General features: G+C 45.4%; 1 long non-coding RNA gene across 1 annotated transcript in view; it reads left to right on the forward strand.

The window, feature by feature from the left end:
• Positions 1–1,660: 1,660 nt before the first annotated feature.
• The window catches only part of LOC144139371 (uncharacterized), a 35,247-nt gene continuing 22,142 nt past the window's right edge, over positions 1,661–14,765 (forward strand). Inside the window, exons 1-4 of the long non-coding RNA XR_013316165.1 lie at positions 1,661–2,029; positions 5,405–5,599; positions 5,702–5,890; positions 10,866–11,051. This is a non-coding gene — a long non-coding RNA (uncharacterized LOC144139371). The remainder of the gene's footprint in view (positions 2,030–5,404; positions 5,600–5,701; positions 5,891–10,865; positions 11,052–14,765) is intronic.

Here is a 14,765-nt window from a genome sequence, read left to right on the forward strand (position 1 = left end):
CCCAACACACATTTTTATGGCCTGCTCTTCCGTCTTTGTGTGTTTAGGCTGCTTCTCTTTTGTGCGTAAAGTAATGAGGTATACCACCGTCATTCAATGAAACCAGCTTTTTTTTTGTTGAATTTATCACATTTCTTTTATCGCCAGGGAAAGAACACCTTTTTACATTACATTTGCACGCCTTAGGTATTTGATGTCAGTTGTGTTTTATTTATATTCCTCCCATGATTCTTTATGTGCTACCATAGACAAATCTATAGTGTCAATAATATTAAAGGGGCACGTGCTGACACAAAAATTTTGCATCTTGTTTTTTTTGTTGCGATAAGTAGCTAGTGACCTACTTATAACCTGTAGAAACCTCATTTGCTTTAGCGTGTGACGGTTGTTTAATTAGAGGCATTTTAAATGCGGCCAGTCGCAGTTTCGGTTTCAGCGAGTGCCGCGAAACGATGGATTTTGTGGATTTTGTGTGAACAAAGCTGACCACGTGACCGTCGGAGGGATATCACAGAGCAGAGCCGCCGTAGCACTGTCGAATCCGCATCGACGGCAGTTTCTGCGAATGCCCCCACGTACTGATCTCGTGAGGCGCTTAATTAAAAAGCGACCGTGGATGTGACGCAGGCGCTGCGAGTGCAAGTGCTACCGCGGCTAAAGAACGACGCGCGACGCTCGAGACGGTGGGTGGCAAGACGCGCGCTGAGAGCAGCCGGCCGGTCTGCCTACAGGTCCGCCTACAGATGTGTTCGGCTTAGCACTGCGGCGGATATTCGAGTGCCGCTTTCTTAAGCGGCGCAGATGACAATTTTTAATGCAACCCGCCATCGCATCATTAACTCCTTTCTCATGCAAGCCACCATGGTCGGGACTTGGGGACAATTTCGTGCAGCGGTAGGCCTGGGCCACTTCGCGGCCGTGGCCGCCGCCTGCACAGCGACCGTGCGGCTAGCTCAGTGGGCTTTTCGGGACTCCGGCGCGTTTTAGCATCCAATGGTAATAAGCAGTAACAGAAACAGAGTGTCTGGAATCGCTGTAGAACTTTGGTTCGCGGCCAGCTGCCCCATGAGCTGACGAAATCACGGCGCCTCCGCCGCCAACGATCGGGTCGTTCGTTCTCGAGAGCAGAAGCTCGCCCTCCGGCCCTCCGATTGGAGCGGCGAGCCGGGCGAGCCGGCGAAAAACGCCGGCAGTGCGGAAGCGGCAAACACAAACTCGTGACGTGTTTGGATGTTGTTTATTTACACGATATCCTCGGGATGTCGATTGCGCGTGGTCCTCTGCTGGCAGCTCGCTTGCGTTTCGCACACTTTAAAATTGATTTTAAATATGTTCGCCGCTGATATTTTGCAGATGATGTATATGTGTTCCCACCAATCTATCTCCGAAGTTATCTCGCCTTCGAAATTTTGTGTCAGTGCCCCTTTAAGAGCCAACCGGGTGGTTCTGTGACAAGAATCGACCGATGTAACTTCACGTTGTATAACCAAAAAAATGTTTTGGCCGCTGATTAGTGCTTGTTTTTTCTGTATTGTACTTGCTTTGACTTAGGTAACTATTTTATCTGATGGACAAAAGTCTTGGTCCAGACCGTACAATTAAAAAAATACAAGCAAAAATTGTCTGTACTTCAGATTGTTTGCCAATTCGAAACGACGGTTTCTGTTCATTGAAAAGTAACGAGAAAAGTCACAAAAGAGCCTTCAACTCGTAGCTTCGTGATGTCGACTTAACGCACGCGCTTGTTTTCCCCGCTACTACTTTTGACATCCTCAAATGGCAGCACGCAGAGCGGTGAATTCGCATTATGAAATAGCGAGAGCTGTCGCTAGCGACCAAAGAGTATGCTGTGTCAGTGATGTTTACCACCTTTATTGTGAAGAGCGAACTGACCCTATATAAAGTGCGATCTCAGCCGCAAAATGGCGATAACTATGAGTTTGTTTTCAGAATAAGTAGCAAGAAAGCACCTAGTTCCGACGGCAGGCCATGAAGGTTTCCTGGGCAGCTATTCTTCCAATTTTCTTGGGTAAGCTTCGCGACGATGTGCACGTGTTGTGACAGCATGGATATTATATTACAGTAACAAAATCAATTAAGACTTCATTGTTTTGTCCTGGAGATAACTGTCCATGCATTCATTTTGTGCTACTGTGACGAAGGTTGTGGCCAATCGAATTAAGCGGCGTGAATCTCTTCGGGCGCTGAACTGTACCAATTGTCTGTCTTGATACCGACAACATTAACAGTTACTTTTTATAGTTGGGAGAGGTGGCAGCGCATGCATTGTTGACTGTGTAACAACGATAATTGCTGATAATCTATAGTATGGTAGCGTGCGTATCTCTCACTAAACCCAGTGCAGAGGCATAGGTGTTGTTTGTAGTGATTTCTTATGGTTTGAGGCGCAGCAGAAAAATGCGGACGGTAATCACAGAGTAGACAGGACAGGCGCTATCCTGTCGACCTAGCGTCTGTCCTGTCTGATTGATTGATTCTAGGGTTCAACGCGCCGACGCTACACAGGCGATGAGGCGCGCCGTAGGGGAAGGCTCCGGATTAATTTGGATCACCTGGGGATCTTTAACGCGCGCCGAAATCTCGAACACACGAGCGTTTTTCTTTTCGCCTCGATAAGAAAAGCGGCCGCCGCGGCCGGGAATCGAACAGGCGTCTACTCTGTGTTCACCGTCCGTGCTTTGTCATTGCGCCTTAAACTACGGGAACGGCTTAATAACTAGCCCAACAGGAAGTTTTACTGTTTGTACCAAGCCTGGTAAACACGCCTCACCGACAAATCTGGGTAAGCTTCTAATTTTCTTACAGAGCGCCTAGGCAGAGAGTGCTGAAATTCCCCTCTGCACCAAAGAATACCTCTTTTAGAAGCCGTTACCTCTGCGCAAATAGCCTGTTTTTATTTTTTTTTGTTAAAAAACGTAACACGTACTTGGACAAAAAATATGTAGTCCCGCAACAAAATGCGATTTCACGAAGAGATAATACGAAAAAAAAAAACAGCATGCACAGCCTAGATTTGTTTCGATGGTGCGCTTTTGCCGTTATTGTATCTGGGTTGTGTGTATTTTGTCAGAAAGAAGCTTACTGAGACTAAAATTCCCAAAACTGCTGATAATTGACTTGAGAAACAGATTACACATCATTGGTACCGTTTACGCGGCTGTTTGTTATTAATGTGACGCATTTAAGGACATTTCTTGTGGCATTAGCCCTAAAGAGTGCCAACACAATTTTGATCCACCTACATAAATGTGTTGGATGACATATACAAGGGTTGTAAAGACACAATAATTTTACACTTGAAGAGCGGAAAGTTCCTCATTAGAAATTGATAGAAACAAGAAAACAAAATTACGCAAAAACTGTTTACCGCTTGTCTAAAAGGCGCATTCAGGCAGCTTGAGTGGGAGAATTAAAAATTTGCGGACGATATAGTCTAGCTCAGCGTTCCTAAGAACACCAGCAAAAACTGTTTAGAACTTGCGCTTAGAAAGTCTTGCCGTAGGGTTAGAATAAATATGTATGAATTGAATGTAATGCTTAATAGAGATAAAAGAGGCACCCTTCTTTCAAAAACAAGGTAAATGAATGCTAGAACAAGCGGGCGAATAAAAGTGCCTTGTGCAGGTACCTAAGTAGTCAGGGCCGACCCAATATTACTAAAACAAAATCCGGCGCAGAATATGTAATGGCTGGGAGTTCGGCAAGCACCCTTAAGTAACGAGTACCAGGCAACTTCTATAACTGAAAAGAATGTGATGCAACCAATGAGTATTGCTGTTGATGATATATAAGGCAGAAACTTGGCGCCTTATAAACCCCTCGAAAGAAAACTTACGTCAGCTGAACGCCCCATGAGACGTGTACGTTCCGTTCTGATGGATTTTTGGAGCGCAAGCTGGTGGTGCTAGGCGAAAACGCTTCTTTTTTCCGTCGGTCTGCCTGATTCATACTGGTTAAAAACAACACCTTTAACGTCTGTGTAGAGCCATGTTGATGCGTATCTTATGTGGTTCAGATTCAGTCTCATCATTTTCTTTGAAAATTCTAAGAACTTTCACATTCCGTGGATCTACCTTTGTTGGTTTCGTAGCGTGTTGAATAATTGGGTTGCATAGGAACTAATCGGACAATTTTCTGTTCATACGGCGTCGCTATTATCACTCTTTCCAGAGATACGATAGGAGAAGAGCGCAGAACGAGCATCTTCGTCACGGGCGAGCCCCGAGTACAAATTGTTTCTGTGTTTAGTTATGCCTATGAACGTAAAATTAATGTCTATTCACAGTTGAAATACTTCGTATATGACTGTCGTTTCAGAACCCATAACCAAATTTTCTGTAGAAATACAAATTTAGAGTCTGCCTTATACTTACACTGTTTACCAAGTGGGCTGCATTATTAAAAATTGTTTTGTTTTGGCTAGGTCCTCAGGAAAAGTTTTGTCTGTTTTTCTCTCATTTGAATCAGCTACATAAGTAATCATTTGCTTCTTGCGGGTCACTGACTCAGTAGTAACGGGTTGCTCACTGGTTACTCAGCAGCGACAAAAAACGAGTGACGCATCTGTTGGTGACCCAGGGGCCTCTAAAAAGTAAAGCATGACCCGTAAATAGCGGCCTTCCGCTGACCTACTCATGCTCATAGGAAACCCGAAGGTTACCGTGGGTTGTGCGAACTACTGGAGGATAGGTGCGAGGGACGGGAGGAGGAAGAAAGGAAGATGGAAAGAGGAGGAAGAGTGTTGCGGAAAAGGGTAGGAGAGGTAGGAGTAAGAGGAAGAAGTTGAGAATGGGGTTGGAAGTAGAAGGACGGAGAGTTGGACGAGTTGGTTGGCATACATGGCGGCACAGCTACGCTGCCTTGAACAAGTACAGAGCAAAGGAAAAACACGACACGAGCAGAGACTATCAACTGAAATTTTATCGCTGAAAATGAACACTCTCGTACGACAAATTCCTAGGGTTGCACATGGGCTCACCTTATCACATAAAAGTAATTAATTCATCTTAAAGCATATAACAAGGAATCTCGTGCCTATACATTTAGGTACGGTCAATAAGTGACACGTTTGTCGTGTACGGACACAGAAGCTTGAATAACGCAAATTTCCCGGAGCTTATTTATGTTCATCGACCCTATCACTTGGCGGTGAAGGTGATAGGTTATGGCGTTTGTATACAATGCTTTCGTTATCAAGATGGGGGTACATGCGGACAAATGCCATGGAGGCTTACCTTTTAAGAATGGAGATTCCGTCCGCGCCACATGATAGGAAGAAGTTACCTGGTTTTAGCGGCAGATGTGCTTTTGTCGTTCAGCGTGATTTGCTCTGAAGCAAAGATTGCAGAACAGAACGCGACCAATTATTCTTTTTTCCTTTCAGTGTTTGCCACTTTTGGACGTCAGATGCCTGATTACTGCACATTCGAACCCGAAGAAGGAAACTGCAGGGCTTCAATTCGCGCGTGGTTTTATAATTTCACCGCCAAAAGCTGCCAAATTTTTTACCACGGTGGGTGTGAGGACGGAAACAAAAATCGTTTCAAAACACAAAAATTGTGTAACGAAACCTGCCGAGGTGAGCTTTAGAAAGAAATCCAAGCTTTTTCTTGGAAAAACACACTTTTAGAGGATTCATTGACAAAGAAAATTATCCCTTACTTTGGTTTTGTTATTGTAGATCCGGACTATGGCAACTGCGCACTACTTAAGAACGAAACAAATAAGTGCGCCAGAAAGCATGCGCAAAGAGAAAGCGGCGTATGGTTTAATCCAAACTCCAGAAGGTGTGAATGGTACAGTGTGTTCGACTGTCCGAAATACCGTAATTCATTCAAGAATAAAAAAGAATGCTATCGCACCTGTAATGGTAAGTGCCGCTTATAAATTTATAAATCATAACGCGTCTATTTTTTTTAGTAGGCTCTACCAAAATTTTATAAAATACGTCGTACAGAAAACTGCAAAATTTTATACAAGAGCTGTAGAGCAGAGCTTTTCCTGAAGAGGAAAGCTATGACGTTTTTGTGCTTATAGAATAAATAATGCGCACAAACTGGCCTCTAAGTTGGCTTTTACCGTGTATCACGACCTAGTGTTTCACGGACGGAACGACAACCGCATGCTCGCATTAAAATATTTCCGTATTTTTTTATTTAGCGTCATGTTGCGTATACTGTCACCCATATGATGCATAGCGAAATTTGATGAGGTTTACTTTTGAGTAATCTCCTTTGGAACTACAATGGGTGCGAAAAAAATCCTGTCAGCGGCATGCTAATATTAGGAAAATTGGTTACGGGGTTAATCGCCTTAATTAAGTACCCAAAGATCCCCAAATATTTCGTAAATAGTCATTACGCACTGAGCAAAAAGAACGGATAGAGAACGACGAATGGTAATACGGAATTAAATTGGATCCTTCCACGCCAAACGTCACAGAGAGTGCGCTCGACCATATTCGATTACGATGAGAAAAATTATGGTCGATCACTTCAATGCGCTATTCGGTCTCGTAACCGTTTTTTCGAGAAAGAAAAAAATGTTTTTATCTGCTCTTGAACTGGATATCGCGGGAGGGGCGAAAACCTAAGTTGCGAAAAAACATTCAGAAAAGTAAAATAATATTGGAGCGCATTGAAACAATTCCACTTCACAGAGAAAGAATGGCGCTTTCTTGCTTCGAGGAATTGGCCATTGCTAGTGTATGAACAGCGGTCTTTACAGTGAAGAAAAGCGGCGTTTCTGAGCGATACTTACATATGATTTGCCGCTGGTACAACCTACATTGAGACCACGCACCTGCATATTTTGTTTATAGTGTTGGTGGTAGGTGAGAAAACATTAGGGGACACGTAAAGCGAGTGCTTTTAGAGCTGTAAACACATTAACTAAGAAACGTTTGCAAAATTACTCGTGTTCAGGCGCTTATCGTGATGTGTGGCAGTTTGCGTAATAATACCGGCTTAGGCTCATTAGAAAGGGTGTACAAAAGGCACTCTTTTCTGTAAGTTAAGTAAGACTACTTTTTGTTTTAGGCGAGAAAATCAGCTTTATATTGAGCAGCCACCACGGCCTCAGTCGGCGGGCAGTAAGTCAGATTCACGGCACCAAATTCCTTCCGCTCCAGCGATTGACGCGGCTGCTGAGCGCGTAATGGGCTTTCACGAGGCTAGCAGGAGGCAAACTTTGTTCTTAGTTTTTCTGAAAATTTAATTTCGCAAATATTCATCCCCGTGTTTTAGTCCCTGTACACTAATTTTATATCAGGCGACAGGAGTGGCGACACAAACAAAGCGTATCCTGAGTATAATACAGTTAAACCTGGATGTAACGAACCCCTATGTAACGAATTTCTGGATTTAACGAAGGTTTTCAATTCCACACTTCCACCTTCATTGAAGACCGTGTGTTTGCGACCTCGATGTAACGCAGGAGTTGCGACGGTTAACCTGGATGTAACGAATTCGCTACGCTGATGAGCCAAGGTTTCTTGCCCTTTTTCTAAAAAATCGGCTGGCGAAATGCACTGATTTAGCGAATTTCACCCGCACCGCAATCTCTCGTGCGTTTTCATGTGTGAGTGCGGTGTCGGTTAGGTGCTAGGCCTTCCTGTCGGCGTGTAGCCGCGTGTGTCCCCTGATATCTGTGGTGACTGTGAGAGGGAAAGAGGTTCCCAGCCTGCACCACATATGTATCTGTGGTATGGGTTCGTGGATGATTTATGCTGCCTGAATACGAAAAGATTTGTCTTTTCAAGACAAGCTCGCAATTTTAAATGCCGTCTCCGCCGGCGAGAAAGAAGAACGTCACCGCCAGATACAGTGTCCCAGCTAGCATCCCTTCAACAATTTTGACTGCAGAAAAGAGTATTAAGTTCGCGAAAAGGCGTCCTTTCAGTATAAGTTTGGTTCTTGAAACGCGCTAAGGCACCGAAAAGCATCAAAAAGCAAAAGTGATACTTAGTTACGTTTGTGAATTCGGAGGCCGTGTACTAGCAGCAAGAGCGAATCACACAGTTTTTCAGTGTGAAATATTTCCTTGAACAAGGGTGAGTTCAGCATCACTGATGCCCAGCGTATTGGTTTCGTTTCTGCTTCATTCCCGCGAGCTTTAACTCCAAACCTGCATGTAACGAAAACGTGCATGTAGCGAAAAAATTCGAATTTTTGTTAGCTTCGTTATACCAAGGTTTAATTGTATGTGTGATTTCGCTGAGCCCACTAGCCTGCTTAGTTGTTGGGCGGAGCTAATAACAGTGGCAGCCGGGACCTCCCCTTAGAAGAAAAAAAGGAAGACTGGCGTATGTAGTTTTGTTTTGAGTTTAAGTACAACACATGGGAGTTCTACTTTAGGTTGGAACTTCTGCATGAAAATTTTAACATATTGCAGTGAGCGCCAAATTTGACTATGAATATCTCGGAAATTAGTTTTTTAGAACTGTCACTCAAAGTAAAGAAAATTTAGGATAAGCTTGCCTTCAATTGTTTGTCGAGTAAACATAAACCACCGTTACCTAAAATCACGGAAACCCGAGTCCCGTTTTTGCTGTGTGTTAACCGGCTTTGTTCGGTCGGAAATACTTTGTCCACAAAACACGTAACCCTTCTGAGTAAGCGGCATTTGCGTAGCTAGGATATGTTTAGAATAAGAATACTCTCATTTCAAAATGTGTGTAAATATATAAAGGAATCAACCAGTGAGGAATCAACCATAAATTTATCCAGTACCGTTTACACACAAAATTGCACCTAAAAAAAGGTCTACAAAGTTTCTAATTTAAGACGAAAGCATGAGTTAGTCCATTTCTTAACCAAGCAATAAAAGCGGTTTAAAACTTTTGGATGCTACCCTCAGAGGTACAAGCGACGTATACAGAAGGTCTCGTCTACGACGTCTTTTTTTCGTCATTTCGGCCAAGCTCCAAACTGGGGTGGTGTCCTCTTCGCTCCAAGCTATAGCAGCTTTTTAAACGTGCCCAGCGAAAGCACAAACCTGTTCCCTTCATGCAAACTGCACTATGCCCTAGCCTTACATCATAATTGACAGGCGGCGACATCCCTAACGTCTTTCGTTACCGTCGTCAGCGGCACCGATGCACGTGGAGTTAGTTTTACCAAGCCAGGAACATCATTAGAAACACAAAAAGCATGCGGTGTACTACATGCAATTGCGCTGCCTCCGCATCTCACACCGTGCGCAGGAACCGTTGTCGCAGCGAAGCGGACTCACGGGCCGCCGACGGAGGCTGTGGTGGGCGCTCAGTATAAACATTATTTTCTCGTTTACAACAAAAGCACTGCGATTAAACTTTCAGAAATTAATGCCTTTTGAAAACCCTTAAGCTGACCTGAAGGGTGTAATTTAACGTGAACCGCTCCACAGAACAATAAGCGCCTGAACATGAATAACTTCGTAAATTTTTCGAAGTTTATATGTTTACCGCTGTGAAACTTCTCGCTTTTCTGGTCCCGTTACTTCCTCGCCCCCCTTACTACCAACAATAGAAACAAAGTATGCAGCTTCGTTGTCTCAAGTTAGTATGTAACAATTGTAAAAATGTGGAAATATCGCTCAGAAGAGCCCCCTTGCTCCATCGCAAAGCTAATTTTCAGACAGCAGCGAGCTGTCGATGCATTGTAGCCAGGAAGCGTGGTTCTTTGTCTGTCAACCGGAGTTTTTCTCAATGCGCCTATATTAGTTTTTTCGATTTTGTTTTCGCGACGTATGTTCTTGTCGCAGTCGCGATATTCAAATTGTTGTAAGAGACAGACGAAAAAGGGTCGAAAGTTGGGCAAGTTGGTATTGACGCATCTTAAAAATCCAACTGCGCGCAAATTAACGAGGACGAACACACTAAAGACACCACAAGCGCAGTGGTTTCTGCGCTTGTGGTGTCTTTAGTGTGTTCGTCCTGGTTAATTTGCGCGCAGTTGGATTTTTAAGATGAGACGAAAAAGATTTGCTCTAAAAATTGTTACGAGACCGAATAGTGTATAAAGGAATTAACCATAATTTATTTTGTGTAATCGGAGATGGTCGACCGCATTGTCTAGGATATTCGGCGTGGAATGACCAAGTTCTATTTTAAACATCCCTTATGTTTCAATTGCACTTGCGCCTAACCAAAAACAGACAGCTTAAAAACAAAAATTTTCATAAAAATTTGTGGCCCGACTGAAGAACGTGGGAAAGCAGATGCATAAAGGAAACTTTATTTGCTTGTCAGCTATGAAAATTGTCTATTCCTCTGGTTGTTCTTCTTTTAATCCGCCGTTAAACATCATGAATATGAACCCACTATCTCTTTTCCGCTCATCCAATATACCAAGCAGGTGATCACAAGTTGCTGGTCTTTGTAAAAGAAGACATGAACTGCTATGTGGGAATTGAAACAAAAAACATTGCCAGCATGAAGTCTGAGATTTCACAACTAAATGCTCAACTTTTGCCAAACGGTGGGCCGTATGCGAAGTAAGTTTTAGCTGGAATCACCTGTTTAAAAACATATGCCAAAAGATTTGGTAGGTGACAATTGTACTTTGAAGGGGCAATAAATACCACTCGAGTGGTCCTATATAGAAGTGATGACGTCGTGGAGGGTTGTAGGTTGTCTCAGCTGCGGTAGTAAGCAGCAAGAAGTAAAAAATATGCTATGTTCATCAACTGTACTTATTTCTAGGAACACTATTAGCTGGTTCATTTCAAAATAAAAATGTTTAAAAGCATTCTCTATCCAAAGTGTACATTGGTAGGGCTAAGCAGTTTTCGATGAGGGCAAAGAGATACCGCTGTTTTTAAAATTTTTCCCTGTGGAAGTTATCGCTGTCGTTTTACTGTTTCAGAATTCGCTTTGAACCCATGTGTAATGCCTATTGCTTCTGCTGAAGGCACGTGTTCGAATGGTTCAGTTTCCCTGCGCTATGGATACAACATTGCAAGGAAAAGATGCGTGCAGTTTTGGCACGCAAGCTGCGACGGTAATCGCAACAGCTTTCTGACTCCAAAGGAATGCCTTGAAACTTGCAGACGTAAGTGTTGGTAAATATTTTATAGGTACGTTCGAAGCACTTTTAAGTCACTGCTGATTTCATAAGTTGTTGTTATGAGCAACCCCCAGAGAGGGGGTTGCTCATAAAAAGAACCAAGAAGAAGCAAGGAGGAACAATTCCAAGGTGCGGGAGAAAGAAGAAGAGGAAGACGAGGCCAGTGTTGTAAATAATTAGAAGGAGTAGTAAATTTTGTTGTGCTCGTAATGGGGTAGGGCAGAAGTCCTTGGATTTTGGCTGCGGCCTCGGTCATCCGGACGACCTGAAGTAGCACTTCCCAGTCGCGGCTGAGCAAAGCGATCTTCCATTGCTCTACATTCGTTACATTTACCTGGTTGCCATTTTGATTCTGTCTGGCGGGGCTCGGCCATGACATGTGACGAACTTTGTCCCGCCCACACATAGTTTACAATCTCCCGAGCATATTTCAGGGTAGCAGCGACTGAGCGCAACCGGGCTTTGAAACGTGTTCGTCTGTAACTGCCTCCGCTATACCGAGTCCCTTCGAGTAAGGCTGCGGTGCGCGGCGGGATACTTTTGTCTTGCCAATCGGGAACCTGCGCTGGAGCTTTGAATGACAGGTAGCGCCGCCCTAGTGGGAGCGCCATTTTATTTTTGGTAGTACCTGCAGCAGACGCTCAAAACTAAAGTGGCTGCGAACGCTATCGGCGGCGGCGGTTGTCGCGACGTTCCCCGCAGAAAGCCATGTGAAGTACGGTATTCGTGTGTCTACCAGTGCCACAATCAGAAAGTTTTCGATGCGAATATTACGTTCTACTCCTCTCCGTCGAAACCGCACGAGGTCGAGCGGCGATAGCGCTGGATTCAGGTGGTCCGACGGGCGAGGCAAGCAATCGGATTTCTCGTTGCAGCGAAACTTGACGTTGCGAACTTTTGCGCGGCTAAGCGCGGAGAACAACGAGTTTACCAGTATTTATTAAATCCACAGCCCAGACTGCCCACCATGGCAGCCCACTTTTAAATGCAGTGCGCTTTTGGAGGACAACGCGAGTGGTAAAGGGGTGACCGCATGCGGCGGCGAGCGACGTAAAAACCCTAACTCATCGGGTACAGCTAGCAGATAGTGTGCGCGACAGCGACAGGCTAAAAACTATACAAGGGCCCCTGGGGTCGACGACAGCGGCAGGCGACGGACCGTCGCTGTCGCTCGTTTTTTGCCGGTCAGCGGCGGCCCACAAGCGAGCGGCAGTGACGAGCGATGACGACGGAGAGCATTGCCGGCAGTTTATTAACTTTTTAGAAGCGACGCATCTCTTTAACTCGCCTTGTCCCTCCGGCGTCTTCCGTAGTCCGTAGTCCGCATCACTCTCCCATTCTCCTCGCCACGCCAGCTGCGCGCTAACGCCGCTCTCACCGCAGCGCCATCTGCGTGTTAGCGCTCGCTCCCGTCGCCGTGCCAGCTGTGCGTCAGCGCGCGTTAGCGCTCGGTTATTGTTGTTGTTGTTGTTCCTTTCTGATTGTAGCGCGTACCCACTTGGGGGATTGGCCAGGATCGGGAGATATATTGGGGCTAATGTGCCCGATTTAGGAAACTAAATTTTGGAGAAAAAAAAATTGTTTATCAGAATAATTGCACAACAAATACAGGGATTTGTAGAATGAAAGTGTGCATTACGCTCGGTTAAACATCGAACACATGCGCACGCGCTGCTCTCTCTCATTCTCCTCACCGTTAACCCGCGGTACATATAAACGCGGTTAACTGCGCCGCTCCGCTCAGTCGTTCCGCGGCTCCGATGAAATCCGATGACCACCGATGATTTGAATGGAGACTAACAGGCCTGCTATCGCGATGGTCGGCGCAACCGTAACAAGCACCGGCCAACCCGATACCAGAAATGCTAGCACATCAAATTGCTAGCAACAACAAATTGACACGCTAAATAGAAACAACATAACGGAAACGCAACGAAAACCCCACGATGCGTCGCATCTACCCATGGTTCTCCTCGCGGGAAGATGGTGTAAATTTTTTCGCTTGTCACTTTCACCCACGCTATCTGTTTGTTGTACACATTGAGTTACGAATGTTTTTTACATCGCTTGTCACCGCAGCTGCATGTGGTTACCCGTCAAAAACATGCACCGTCCGGCATACGTTCCATTGTTTTCCTCATCGGCGTACCACTGTGTAAAGCCTGATGCTTGATCGTTGGTGGAGCGATTCGAGAGGTCAGGCCTTAGTGCGCTAAACGAAGTCGTTGTGTTAGCAATCTGCACGCCCTTTTTAGTGTACCACTGCTGTGCGAAGCCCCCTCCTCTTTTTTTTTCCGGATCACACCGTCGTGACTACAAAGTGTGGTGAGTGGCCGAACGATGGCGCTACCTGCGCGGAAGAATCAAAACAGCCACGGCAGCAGCCTTAGTCACCGATCGCCTCGAAAAGCAGTTATTGCGAAACTAAGTGTGTGTTGTGTTAGGGTTTGTGTTAGGGTTTGTGTTAAAGTTGTGTTAGGGTTTGTATTCCGCAATTGTACAGATAGCAGCGATCAAATATCCGGCACGATGCTAAGCCTAAAGTTCCCAACACCCAAGCCGACCCAAGCAACGCAGGCTGGTTGCGGGTTGTTGGGGAAGCCCCTCTAAAACTCGCCGCGCGCAAGTCCGTTGCGTTTTTTTTTTTTGCATTTGAAAGAGCTTCTTTCTGTCTACTTGCAGAGGTGGGCAACACGAACTCGGAGCTGCGCAAGCCCAGCGGAGCTCCACGTCGTAAACGTAGCTTGCTGTACACAGCTTCCGTTCTTCATCCGTCAAACATTCTCGTAGAAAGTCTTAAGGTCATGGTAACAATTCGCAGATCCATCCCGCGAAACGACCGGCGGCATTCTCCCCTGGCAAACACGACACAAAATATGTTAAAACAGCACATGCGCAACCCGCGCGCAGGCCGATACACGCACGGACACGGGAGGATCGTCTGCTTCCGTACTACTGAAAGTTTCTGCGCCGCTCCCCTAGGCGGCGCTCAGTGTACTATGTTCAGAGTGCCTCCTACCCAGCGCAGGTTCCCTATACGTAAAGATCTATGATTTCTTTGTAAGACACCACGTGATCTCTTTCCGATCTGACGAGGTGGGGTGAGGTGGGGTCGACGTCTGCCTGGTATATTAAACCTCGGGCAGCGTCGTGGGCCCTCTCATTTTTTTGTCAGAACTAACTTTGCTGGTGTCCACGTTATCTGAAAATTTCTTACCCTTTTCGCTTTCGCGAGTATGCTCGAAGTTCCAGGCAATACACTACCTTTTGCAAAAATTTCTGACTCCCAAGTTCGCGTAACTTATGATAATTTTTGCGCTGGTTTTGGATATGGTAATAGCAATGGCCACCTTTTCACCTTGGTCGCATCGTAGCGAGCGATGCAGCCGTGCGTAATTGTCCCTGACGATCCTCGGTAGTTACCGTCATGGCATCGTGTGCACAATACGATTGCGTCAACGTAGACCGAATCCTGTGATCTTTCAAATGTTTTTTTTATTATTGCGCGTGCTCGCTCCCGTCTGCGCTCGGCGTTAAGAACATGATTCACGTTTTTTGGGAAGGGGGAACGTAGATGTGCGCTCATCATTCAGGGTGGAACTGCAATTTCAGGCCCGCCTGTGCTTCGTATGTATTCCTAGCGAACGGAGAATGTGTCTTCCGGTCTGGCTTTGGGATATGTTTTTGTAATGGGCCGTT

Source organism: Haemaphysalis longicornis, unplaced genomic scaffold (assembly GCF_048455015.1).
Source record: "Haemaphysalis longicornis isolate Haplotype H1 unplaced genomic scaffold, Haemaphysalis longicornis Haplotype H1 scaffold_5, whole genome shotgun sequence".
Classification (NCBI taxonomy): Eukaryota; Metazoa; Arthropoda; class Arachnida; order Ixodida; family Ixodidae; genus Haemaphysalis; species Haemaphysalis longicornis.